This window comes from Castor canadensis, chromosome 6 (assembly GCF_047511655.1).
Source record: "Castor canadensis chromosome 6, mCasCan1.hap1v2, whole genome shotgun sequence".
In the NCBI taxonomy this organism is placed as follows: domain Eukaryota; kingdom Metazoa; phylum Chordata; class Mammalia; order Rodentia; family Castoridae; genus Castor; species Castor canadensis.
In genome coordinates, this window is record NC_133391.1 from 68114525 (window position 1) to 68128808 (window position 14284).

At 36.1% G+C, this 14284-nt stretch overlaps 1 pseudogene; it reads left to right on the forward strand.

The window, feature by feature from the left end:
- Positions 1–231: 231 nt before the first annotated feature.
- LOC109675305 (transcription factor 7-like 2 pseudogene) overlaps positions 232–14284 on the forward strand; it is a 133001-nt pseudogene continuing 118948 nt past the window's right edge.

The window sequence follows — 14284 nt, forward strand, 5'->3', positions numbered from 1 at the left end:
TAAGAAAGATGCATTGGAGGACATTTCATGAATCAGCAAGACCCCATCCATCACATGCAGAGGCATATAAAATTGTAAATTCATTTAAAAAGACTGTCCCTTGAGAACACAGCACTGCCAGGGCCATGTGATGCTGGTTTTGTAGGCATGAAAATGCAATAGTTATAATGGTATAGAGACTTCCACCAAGATTTTCAAAGGAAGGTATTGAAGGTCAAGCCATGTGTGGCAATGTCAGAATCCATGAAGGCAGCACCTGAGACAGCAATCTGTAAAGCTCTGAGAGTGAGGCCTGGGCCTAAGCTGCAATGGAGAGCCCAGAATGCTGGAGACGCAAGGAACCTGGCACATCTCCTAAGGAAAGCCACAGGCAACAAGTGTAGCCATCCCAAGAGAGAGACCATGTGGGTGGCAAACAGCAAAACCACAGTGGTGGGGCTGCCCAAGCCTGTTGGAGTTCATATCATAATACCATGTGCTCTGAATGCCAAACATGTTGTAAATGTTAGACTATGAGAACTCATAGAGATAGACTGAATGCATTTTGCATTATGAGCTGAACATAGTAAAGGAGGCCAGGGATACAATGTTACCATTTAAGCAGATGTGTCTGTCTAGTTGACAAGGGATGGATTTATGAAGGTTAATCTTGAGTTTTAATTTGATTGGATTAAGAATCACCTAGAAGATTAATAAAGCACATCTCTGTGGTGTAAGGGTACCTTACAGAGACAATTAAATCATGAGGGCTCTGATCTAATGAATGGATTAATCCCATGATGGATTCATAATATGGTGACATTATTGGAAGGTGGCAAAAAGTGGGAGGTGGGAGCTAGTTGAAGGAAGTGTTTACTGGGGGTGAATCCTTAGGGATTATATCCTGTCTTGACCCCTTGTCATATCCCCTTTATGACTTCTGTGATATGAACTACACTGCTCCAGTACACATTCCCCATTCATCATAGGTACTTAGAAAATATCACCATAGACGTCTTTCTAAATGGGACGATATTAAAACATTTCTTTAAAAGGGAGAAATAAAATGAGTAACTTCATTCATTTCTGGTTTATTCTTTTTGAGTTTTATAAAAAGTGAGACTGTGTGTGTATTTACCCTTCATGTTTTACTGCTGTATATGAGTGTGTGTGTGTGTGTGTGAAAGTATGCATGAATTTTTCCCTTTTTTTTTAACACATAGGTAGCATTCAGTTTATGCACTCTACATTTGCTTTTCTGACCACACAGTTTATCCTAGAAATCACTTTGTATTAGTCCACAGAGTTTTCTCACTTTTATATACTTTCATAGTAGCCTATTTTTCAAATGTACCACAATTCATTCCTATATATGGGTATTTAGGTTGTCCCTATCCAACATTTTAATATTATAAGCAAGTACTAGAATGTATAGTCTGTACTTATGTTTGTTGCTGTTGTTTTGCTGTACTGGGGTTTGAACTCAGGACTTAGCACTTGTTAGGCAGGCACTCTACCACTTGGGCCATGTCTCCAGCCCTTTTTTCTTTGGTTAATTAGAAGATAGGGTTTTGCTTTTTGCACAGGCCAGCCTGGATCCCAATCCTCCTGTTTTACATCCCTGGGATGACAGGAACACACCCTACATCCAGCTTTTTCTCTTGAGATTGGGTCTCATGAACTTTTTTTTTCTTTTTTCAGGCTGGTCTAGAAGCATGATCTTCCTGGTCTCAGTCTCCCACATAGCCAGGATTACAGACCTGGGCCACTGCACCAAGCTATTGTTTAAGATGGAATCACATGAACTATTTGCCAGGACTGGACTTGAAACAAGATCCTCATAGGCATGAGCCACCAGCACTCAGCTTATATATTTTTATACCGTAGCTTAAGTTTAAATCTTCAAAAGTAGAGTCAAAAATAAAGGTACATTTATATTTTTATGGTTTTGCCAATTTCTTCTCTATATCGATTAAAACATTTAACTCAATAAATGGGAACATTTGCTTGCCTGCAAATTCACCAAGCTCTTACTCTTTTTAAAGTGTGCTATGAAGCTCTTAAGTTTTACATTCTAATAGTTGAGAAATGTTAATCTGGTATTCTAGCTTTCATAAATGTTCTTAGAATTTCACACTGTTGTGATTGAAATAAAAATCTAGGAGGTTCTAAGATGGCGACTAGAGGGAGGAAGCAGATAGCATAAGCTCCATAAAGCAAAAATCTTGCTGAGATGCTGGAGACACATCTGGCAGGAAAAACCACCAAGAAGAAGCAAAACTCCAATACCCCCAAACCTCCAGCCTGCACACAGCTTCTCCATGTTATATGGAGAAACCAGGAGGGCTCCTGCACCACCAGATGTCAGCTCCTAACCCGCCTGGGAGACACAGACCAACAGGTGAGCAAATAAGCGGCACGCCATACGCCCACAGCCACCCATGGGATAAACCAGCATAGCTTTCTGGACAGTCTGATGCCCAACCTGGGGGACAAAAACTGAACAAAAAACAAGGAACTGAAAAGAACACATAGCAAAAAGAGTGGGGCACCTTGAGTGCTCTGGAGAAAGAGGGAGGGCAGGCACCCATGCGAACTTTAAATAAACAAACCTGCTGGAGAAAGTGGGTTTGGCAGCTCCCCCCAGCAAGCTTTGGGTGGACAAGACTTGCAACAGTGACTGATGTGCAGGATTCTCTGCCAGAGAGTGGGGAAATGGCAGTTCCCCATACAAACTCTAAACAAACAAGACCTGACAGAGATGGTGGGTTTGGTGGCTCCTTCCAACGAACTTCAAATGAGCAAAGGTTGCAACAGTGGCTGACATGCAGGATGCTCCACCAGAGAATTGGGGAAGGGCAAGCCTGCAACTGTAGCTGAGAAGAAGGGAGGGGCAGGCTTCCTGGAGAACTCTAAATAAATAAAGCCTGCCAGAGTAGGTGGGTATGATGGCTCCTCTCGGTGAACTTCAATAAATAAAGCCTGCAGCAGCAGCTGGCTGGCTGTAGGTGGCAGCTGAACTGCAGCCTGAAACAGAGCAGATAGCAGTTCACAAAGCTGTCTCCTGACCCAACCACCTGGCGAGACAAAGACAGTGCTACTGCTTAAATACCAACACCAGGACTGGATGCTGAAGGAGCAACACCAGAACTAGTAAGACTGAAATGTCATGGTGTCTGGACCTGAAATTTTTATTCTTTTATACTTTTATATATCTTTTCTAATTTTTAAATTTTTTTCTTTTTATTATTATCATTAATTTTTTTCTTTGGTGAGACAATGACAGAGCTACTACTCAAACACCAACACCAGGACTGGATGCTAAAGGAGGAACACCAAAACTATTAAGACTGAAACTTTATTGCATCTGAACCTGGGATTTTTTTTCTTTTCTTTTTTTCTCTCCTGTTTTCTTTTTTCTCTGTCTCTCTAATGCTTGGTTAGTTCACTGTTGATTAGTACAGTATCTCTCCCTGTTAATTTCTTTAGTTTTCTATTTTTTTCTTTTCTTCCTTTTTCCTCTTACCCTTCCATTCTAGATATAATTATTTTTACAATTACAAGCTAGATAATACTAAATTACACATAGTACAGTAGTACAGGGACAGTAACAGCACCAAGTGGAATAATGGGAAGATAGAAATAAGATGGAAACCATTTTCCCCCAAATAACAAATTAGTACAGGAACCAGAGAGAAATGAAGAAAACAGATACCCAGATTCAGACTCCAACAAAAGAAGAGAAACTATATCAAGGAACTAACAAAGCCCACCCTGAAAGAAGAAATTCATAGAGATGATACTGGATATGGTAAACCAAAATCTACAGAAGACACTCAAGAAATTCCAAGACAACAAAAATAAAGAATATGAGAAAGCACAAGAACAAATAAAAGAAACCATAGAAGCCCAATATAAATATCAAAGTGAAACAAAGAATACCAGAAATAGAGAGATAAATGAACACAGGATGAAAATTGACAATATTAAAGAGGAAGTGACTCATGATATGGAAAACCTCAGAAAAAAGAATGAAACAGAAATACAAAACAAAATGGAAGGCCACCCCAGCAGACTAGAACAAGCAGAAGACAGAATCTCTGAACTCAAAGATGAAATGGTAATTAAAGAAAACTGAAGAATTAGTAGTCAGACAACTCAAGACCTGTGAAAGAAATATGCAAAAATTCACTGACTCTGTCAAAAGACCAAACCTGAGAATGATGGGCATTGAAGAAGGAGAAGAGGTGCAAGCAAAAAGAATTCATAATATAGTCAACAAAATAATAACAGAAAATTTACCAAATCTAGAGAAAACTACGCCCATTCAGGTGCAGGAAGCCTCTAGGACACCAAACAGACTTGAACAAACTAGAACTATCCCATGACATATCATTAAAACAACAAGCACAGAGTATAGAGAAAGAATATTGAAGGCTGTAAGAGAGAAAAAAACAAATAACTTACAAAGGTAAACCCATCAAAATTGAGGCAGATTTCTCAACAGAAACCTTAAAAGCAAGAAGAACGTGGGGGTGAGGTCTTCCAGGCACTGAATGAAAATAACTTCAACCCCAGGATACTCTACCCAGCAAAACTATCATTCAAAATAGATGAAGCAATAAAAGTCTTCCATGATAAGCAGAAACTAAAACAATATATGACCACAAAGCCACCACTACAGAAGATTCTTCAAGGAATTCTACATGCAGAAGATGAAAGCCAACAAAACCATGAAAGGACAGGCAGCATCAAACCACAGGAGAAGAAAAGGCAAGAAAGTAGAGAGTAACATTGATTTAGCTGCACACAATCAAATCTTTAAACAACTAAGACAACTAAGTGACAGGAATCACCACATACCATCAATACTAACACTGAATGTTAACAGACTTAACTCCCCCATCAAAAGACACTGTTTGACAAACTGGATTAAAAAGGAAGATCCAACAATTTGTTGCTTACAGGAGACCCATCTCATCAACAGAAACAAGCATAGGTTTAGGGTGAAAGGCTGGAAGAAGATTTACCAAGCCAATGGTCCCAGAAAACAGGCAGGAGTAGCAATACTTATCTCAGACAAAATAGATGTCAAGCCTACATTGATAAAGAAGGACATTGCATACTAATAAAAGGGGAAATACACCAAAAGTAAATAACAATTATCAACCTATATGCACCCAACATCAAGGCACCCAATTTCATCAAACATACTCTGAAGGACATAAAAACATATATTAACTCTAACACAGTGGTCATGGGAGAATTTAACACCCCATTTTCATCAATAGATAGGTCATCCAAACAAAAAATCAATAAAGAAATCCTAGATCTAAATCATACCATAGAGCAAATAGACCTAGCCAATGTCTACAAAATATTTCATCCAACTTCTACATAATATACATTCTACTCAGAATCCCATGGAACCTTCTCCAAGATAGATCATATCTTAGGGCACAAAGCAAGCCTCAGCAAATATAAGAAAATAGAAATAATACCATGCATTCTATCTGATCACAATGCATTAAAACTAGAACTCAACAACAAAAATAATAGCAAAAAACATGCAAAAGTTGGAAACTGAACAACACATTGCTCAACAATCAATGGGTCATTTATACACAATGGAATTCTACTCAGCCATGAAGAAGAATTAAATCTTATCATTTGCAGGTAAATGGATGGAACTGGAGAACATCATTTTGAGAAAGGTTATCCAAGCTCAGAGGACCAAAAATCGTATGTTCTCCCTCATATGTGGACTTTAGATCAAGGGCAAATACAGCAAGGGGATTGGACTTTGGTCACATGATAAGGCGAGAGCACACAAAGGAGGTATGAGGATAGGCAACAAACCCAAAAAACTAGATAGCATTTGATGTCCTTAATGCAAAGGAACCTACGCAGAAACTTTAAAGCAACAGAGGCCAATAGAAGGGTATCAGGAACTAGAGAAAAGGTCAGTTCAAGAAGAATCAACTTAGAATGTAACACATATGTACATGAAAGCAATGCAAGGAATCTCCCTGTATAGCTATCCTTATCTAAACCAGCAAAAACGCTTTGTCCTTATTATTGTTTCTACTCTCTCTCCAATAAAACTAGAGATAAGGGCAAAACAGTTTCTGCCTGGAAGTGAGGGAGTAGGGGTAGAGAGGGAGAGGGTGGAGGGAAAGGGAGGGACAGGGGGTAGAGGAGAGAAATGATCCAAACACTGTATGCACATATGAATAAAAGAAAAAAGAAATAAAAATCTATCATATGTTTATGGAGCATTTGATACTTGTGGTAAATTTTTCTCATTTCTTAAGTTGGATTTTTAGACAGAATTTTTTAGAAATTCTTTTTCTATTATATTTTTTCATCCTTTTCCCTTTATTTTTAGCAGTTCTTCACATAGGAGAGATAAAGACATAGTGAAATGTTTTTTCAAATTTTATATTTGATATTTCTTTGGGAGTTTTTCTTGTTATACAAAAGTTTTTAATTTTAATGTCAGATTTATCTTTTGCTTTATTGAAGCAAATTTAGAAACAGTGAGATCCTGGTTATAATAATTTGACTATGTTTACTATTAATATTGGTATGGTTTGGGTTAATTTTGTAAGTCTGCTTTATATGGTCATTGTTGTGTATATAATGTTAATTGGTATTTATCTTTTAATAAATATCTATACAAGAAGGACAAATCACAAATTAAACCAATTCCATAATTACAGAGAGTGTGAGATGAGTTAATACTTTCTGAATATATTTTTATAAAATCTTTGGAGCTATGTTAATGCTTTATGTGTTTAAAAATATAATTACATCAACAGTAAGGAGAAATACAAACTATTTACACAAATAGAAATACAGTAACCCTATGTATTGAAAGGATAACATAGCACACAGAATTCAAAATGAAAAGTACTAATTCAAGTAAATGTAATCACTAACTCTATAATTTTAGACTAAAGACCAAAAGAGGGATAAAGAAGTCTTGACTTTGATTTAATCAATTTTTTCAGTGACAGGCTACAGTAAAACTATATATGATATAGAATTGATTAAATGGCACTCATTTGCTCTCAGATCTTGATTTGTAAATATCACTCTATATCAAAAGTAACCAGAGTTTGTTAAAGAAAAAAGATAACTGTAGGGCTGAAGCAAGATGAAATGAAAGTTATCAGAAAACTGGGGCTATTTCAAAACAATATAGAAGCTGCCTTAAAAGCACTTTCACTGGCCTCACAGTGAGAAAAGATAAATAACAGAGTTTTTTTTTAATTGTCATTTTGCAATCATCATCATAATGATTAAGGATAATAATATTCAGTTAAATAATTGATGAAAGTTTCATAAGCAAAAGAATACTTACAAAGTCTGAAAGTATCTCTCTAAGGTTCACAAATTCATTATGAATGGAAAAGGTATTTTTCCAACGAAAAAATCTTGCACTTTAACCAACTTATCCTAGCTAATATATCCAACAATGAGACCAACTGATATCATGTGCCTACTAATTCTATGTATGTCCTAAAACTGCATCTGGATCTAATGATGAGGAAAACATTAGAAATGCAAATGTTTAAAAAGAAAAAGAAACTTAGCTTGTAAACTTAGAAAACATCAGTATGATGAAATATAAAGGAAGAGAAGTAATGCTCTAGATCTTAGGACACTTAGCTATATGCTATGTGTAACCTTGGAGCATATCTTAAATCAAGAGCTTTTATAAAACATTATTGAATATTGAATGTGGAATGCATATTAGATGACAATATTGTATCAAAATTGAGTTTCTTCAATTTCATCATTTTACCTTTGTTATTTAAGATAATATCTTTTTCTGCAGAATAGCATGCCAAGGTTATTAAGAGTCAGAAGTCATAATGTCCACAACTTCTTCTCAGATAGCAAGGTCATCCAACATTCAGCAAAATAAACCACAGTATTCAGCTGAGGATTGAGTCCTCATTGGAAAATAAGCATTTTTAAAAATTTGATGTTTTATTATAATTTATTATATTTTCTTAAAGGTGTGATTTTAGCAAAGAATTGAGAATTAAATCAACATACCTTTTGAGCAGTATACCTGGAATATTTTTAAAAATCTAACCAACATATTATAAATCCTTAAATAATCATTTAGAATATTTTTCCATTTTAATCTCTTTATTTTTAATGCATTGTAAATGTGAATAGAGAAAATTAAATTATTCTTTTTTAACTAACAATCTCCTATAACAGTGTTTCTCCAACTTCAGTGAGTGCCAGAGTCACCAGGAAGATTAGACAGACATCAGAGCTCCAGCCCCAGAGTTTCTGATTCTATAGATCTGAGAGGGAGTCTAAGAACATTTTGAACAAATTTCCAGGTGATGCTAACACTATTGGTTCAGGGACTGATCACAGTTTAAGAGCCAGTGTTCATCAGCATTTGGATTTCCTTGCCCCTCTTGGCTCCTTTCCAGGAGTCAGAGATCCATGAAAAGGCTGTGGAGACTGAAGTCATGCAGGCTGAGTTCTGTCCACCTGCTGTGCCCAGGCTACCATGTCCAAGTTTTCATCATCCAATGGTCTCCTAGCACAACTCAGTATTAACATTTATGAGCCATTTCTTTTTCAGAATTCAATTCCAAAAGTCAATGAATTGTCTTATTCTTTGATATTAACTAATATGTCACTTGGTAATATGAGTTCATAGAAACTTCATCATCTAAAAAGCTTATGAAAATGAATACCCCAGAAATTCCATATCATAACTTAAAAATTATTTTTCTATAGATTCTTGATCAAAAGAAGTGGTGAATATTTGTGAAAAAATGCAATTCGATACTTACTAAAGGGCATCTTTAATTTTAGGTGAGCAGGTAATACATCACTTATGGTTTGAGAGTTCACCCGCCCAAAAATAGGTCATGTGCTTTGATTCTGACAGAAATTATTAGTATGGAATTTTTCCTGGATATTTACATAAGTGATAGTAAGTTCAGCTAGAAGTTGTCTTACCCTTAAATATGGTTAGCTGACTTGCACAGTGAGATCCTATTTAGCGTTTTCACTGAACACAATAGTGTACATAGTGTGAAGACCACAATCTAGTGCCACCTTTTGTGTCCTGACTTCCTCCTTTAATCCTTACTTGTGTCTATTAGTATAAACACATCAAGTGACATGGGTCTTCTCCAAGTGGGATTAAAGTCATTCTGGAGGAAAAAATATGTGCTATTGAAATAATGCATCTGGATGCTTTTGCAAGAACTTTATATTCTCCCATAAACATGCTTTCCACTAGAATAAAAAATCCTATTCATATTTATAAATACCATCAAGAGATGATAAACTGTGAGTCTGCACATGGGTGGGATAATTGGTAGCATAAGCAGTGATGAGAATGCAAGCCATACAGTTAGCCATTTTTTTCAGGTTTTGCTTCTTAGAAATTTCAGCCTACAACTTTATTAATATCCTTTAGTAATTAACAGTGTCTTTAGGGTACTAAAGATGATTTGAGGCAAAGAATTCACAGTACTGCTTCTTTAACCTTATTCCAGCCCCCTTCCTTATACTTAGTAATAAGCTTGTTAAACTCATGGTACAGTAACGTGGAACACTATCTAGGATTATATTACTTTGCACTGATACTGTTTGAAAATCATTATCACACAAACATTTTTCCAGTCAGTGGTAGTTCTATCCAAATGAATGGTAAAAATATTTTCTAAATACCAATTTAGGAGAAAAAAAACTGCACAAAAGTCTTTCATTGTTAAAAAATACATCAAGTCATTTTGTACATCAAGCCTCTCTTAAGTGTAAAAGAAAACATTGTAATTCTGGGGCTTGTTTTTAGATCTACTAGTTGGTCCAGAGTAAGCTGTGATAATACAAAAGAATGGGTTCAATATCTGATTTGTTGCAGAGTCCCAAATAATTTTCTTCTTAGGTGGGCACTTGCTTGTATTGTATTCCCATTTTAGGTTTGATTTAACTCCACCCCAGAAAAAGGAAAAACATTCTTGTGGATCTTGCCTTTATCCACAGGGTTAATGAGATTGAAATTCATTTCTCTATTCATTTTACACAGGGTAAGAGTGTGCATGTGTGCATACATATGTGTGCATGTGTGCATGTCTTTATGAACAGGATGATCTTCCCCTGCAGTAGATCAAACCACCACTGAGGCAGCATCTGTAGGCTTCTGTAGCTTATGGTGGATTAAGGGCTGTTCCTATTCAATAATACATCTGATTCAAAAGAAATTTATGACATATCATAAGTTTCATACTGATAACTATTAAGATAAAATTGCTTGCTATTAGGCAGTCAGAGTGCCCCATTTTGTGTTGTCAACTTCACAAATCTGTATTTGGGAACACTTACCATGGTCTGAAGAAACAATAAGAGACCTAGCTCTCTTAGAACAATGGTGGAGGTCACTTCTGCATGTAGTTGGTGATGTAAGTAATGGAGATGTCATTTCCTGAATCTTACAGTTGTTCAAGAATCTGAGTTTCAAAAACATGACTTGCTCAAGGTGATGAATCTAGTGGGACGATAAGAAGAATGATTTTCTGACTCTGAGTAAGTCCTATGTCCATTTTTCACTGCACCTGTCAGAACTTCACATCCTTTCCAACATGTTATCAGACGCTCTTCCAGTTTTATCCTCACCATCTGTTTCAGAGTGCTGTAGTATTTTCCTCACTGACATCATGGTGGTGTCACAAGTGGAAAGCCTCTGTACAAGATTGTCTCTACCATTCACTATATAATTTTCTATCAGCGCCACTCATTATCTAAAGTTTTTATATAAAAATGTGTTCTTTCCCTTCACCCTTTGGTGAAGGGAAAAGCTTTTCTCACTTATTCCTTAGAAAGAGACTCCCTTTGCTTTATATATGACAGTTTAACTTTATAAAAAATCACATTTGAGTACATTTTTTTAGATTATGACTAAATATTAGAACTTACTAAATATAGTTGAATTACTTATAATTACTATTACAGTTTGTAAAGCTTTTAACTTTCCCTTTCAAGTGCTTCTAAACAGTTTTTAGTTTGTATCAGTTTTCATTTTGTAAACTCCTTCTCTTGGTCTCAACCTCTAGATTCCAACCTTTTTATTACCCTTCTTTTTTTTTTTTTAAATATGTGAATCATTTATTTCTGAAATTTCCCAAGAGAATTCAATTGCTGTCAAGAAGTAATAACTCATAAAATAAAACCATCAGTAAGCAGGGAATTTGTACAAAGGATTAATTTCTGAATCAACAAGCTGCCCTTGAGAGACTATTCTCATGTTACATAGCCATGAGTATAATTAATATGTAAATTATAGACAATAATAAATCACAGGTTTTTTAATAAAAGCAAAATTGGGTAGAGTACATCAAAGTTGTACTTTTCTTTTTAATCAGATGGCTTAAGATATCATTTACATATGTACTAACAGTCACACGTTTAAAGTATATCTGTGTATCACCTTAAAGTGTCAAGTGATGTGGGAGTGCTATGAAAAACCTCAGGCCCTTTGAATATTAGAAAATTGGGTTTGGACACAATATCACCACTATCTAAGTCTGAGATATTGATTACCTGCTTGCTTTAAAGTAGCTTAAATGGTTATTTTTTCACATTCATGGTTGGATCACTCTTAATTCACATACTTGTTTTGGATACTTGTTTTCATGACCATGGAATCAAGATTTTTATGCAGAACCATCTACTACTAGGATGAAGAGAAACTGAGAATTACTAATCCATTCTTTATGCTATAAGAAAAGGCATTAGAGTCAAGTGATAATTTCATATGAAATAGACACCAGAAACATGTCATTCAGAGTCTTCCTCAGTTGAGGATGAGAAGGAATTAAAAAGAAAGAGAGAGAGACGCTTTCCTTAAAAATCTAGTAATTATTAATTTTCCATTCATACTTAAAAATCAGGTGTTGACTGAATGGGGACTTAGAAAGAGGAGAGTTTTGCTCTGGGTTGACAATAGGTCCTTAGAGATTATTTTCAGTTTTTACACAAACAAACCTACTTTTGGGCAATGTTATGTTTTCATTGTTTGCTTGGGTAGTGAGTACACCAATGATAGACACTGTGTATGTATTTGGAGAAGCTATCATCTCTATGGGGAGGTGTTCGGATGATTTTTTGTGTATCTAGATTAAAGTCAACAACACCCATATTTTCAGCTGCTCTTCTTACATATAACAGCTATACTACTTGCCCCTTTTTTGTTGTGCTCTTCAAAATTCTGCCAGACAGGTTGCCTCCTGAGTCTGAAGCCCTCTCCAATTCTGGATGGTGGCCTCATCCAGTATGACTTATAAAGATCATCTTTATCTACAAATTTATTGATATTACTCATTTTGTGATGCTTCTCTCTTCCTGTGGTTATCCTCTTAGTAGAAGATATATTCTAAAAAGAATAAACACCTGCCCTTCATCCTTATTTAATGAAATCAAATTGATACCTCTAAAATTTAGTCAGGTTGTCATAATTAAAAACAAATAAGTTGAGAGATTATTTAATGTTGATCATTGTGACAATGATCCATTGTTAATTTCTTGAATTTCTGCCATCGAGCTTCAACATAAAAACTGAGTGCAGATGTGTGCCTATAACTAACATATTTTCTTCACATTGTAGGTGGGAAAAGTCCATCAATTTTGAATAATAATTTTTATAGATTATATAGGTCTCTGGTACTCTGTAATGGGCACAGTAACAGCACATGGGCCGTCATAAAAATGACACCCACAGATGGCAACCTAAAATGAAAAACTTTTACAGACAAGTGAGTCAAGCAAACAGGCACATATGGAATGACTTTAAGAGTGCAAGTGCTAATTAGTAGGAAACTATAAGTAATTAGTTTAAAACAAAGCAAAGAAAACATAGTTGAAATATTAAAGTGTCTATTAAACCACAAGAATATTTCAAGATGAGAGAGTCAGGACAGAGGCTACTAAACCTGCAGTCTCCAGAGTTTTCCTTACTAAGAGGTGACACCTGTCTGTAGGAGGAAGCAATTAAAAGGTTATGACATCAGTGCTGCTCATCCACAGTGTAAGAAGAGGCTCCTGAGAAGTAATTCTATTTTCATTCACAACTGTCACCTTTATTCCACTTTAGAGAATCTCAACTCTCATTGACTTAGCTAGGACAGATCAAATCAGCTCTGACTGATAATTGCCTGTGTTTCCAGTGATGGTAAAGAGTGACTCAGCAGGCAGTCTGGTTCTGATCTCCAAGCCAGGTGTTCTACTTTTCCCAAGTGAAGCCTACTGGGAAAGTGGTTTCTATTTCTTTTTCTTTCTTCCTTCCTTCCTTTTCTCTCTCTCTCTCTCTCTCTCTCTCTCTCTCTCTCTCTCTCTCTCTCTCTCTCTCTCTCTCTCCTCTCTCTCTCTCTCTCTCTCTCTCTCTCTCTCTCTCTCTCTCTCTCTCTCTCTCTCCTTCCTCCCAAGGGAGAGAGATACATATATCTATATATGTATGTATGTGTGTATGTATGTATTTTTTTGGAAGTATTAGGGTTTGCACTCATGGTTAGCTTGCACTTGCTAGGCAGGCACACTACCATTTTAGTCATGCCTTTGGCCCTTTATGCTGTAGTTATTTTTGAGATGAAATCTTGTGTTTATGCCTGTACCAACCTGGACTGTGATTCTCCTATTTATGCTTCCTGAGTAGCTGTGTGACAGATGTGTACCACCACACCTGAGTCTTTATTGTTTGAGGTGAGTTCTCACCAACTTTTTGCCTGGCTGGCCTCAAAGTGTGATGTTCTCAATATCTGCCTCCTGAGTAACTAGGATTACAGGAGTGAGGCACTGCTTCTGCCAAAAGCAGTATTACAAATACACATGCACACAGCATTAACACACACACACACACAGCATTAACCCTAGAGGAAGCAGAGATATCTCAAGGAAAAAAAATAACCTTAAATGCATTATTACCCTCAGAAAATTTTAAGAACATATTACATCTAATTAAAAAACAGTATTCTTTTGTAAAGGAACACTTTAGAAAAGCAAGAAGAAATTGGTTTTATTTTGTTTGTGTCTTCTTTATATTGTTGTGCTGGGTGTGGTGTATTGTGGCATTTACAAAAGTTCTTACAATATATCAACTATATCATTCTTGAATTCACTCCCCTCCCACCATTCTCCTTTATCCCACTCTCCCTCTATTTCTGAAATAGTTTCAACAGGTATCATTTTTCCATTTACACTGTATTTGCACCATATTCACCCTCCTACACCCTTTCCCTACCTCCTTTCCCCTCTCACTGGTACC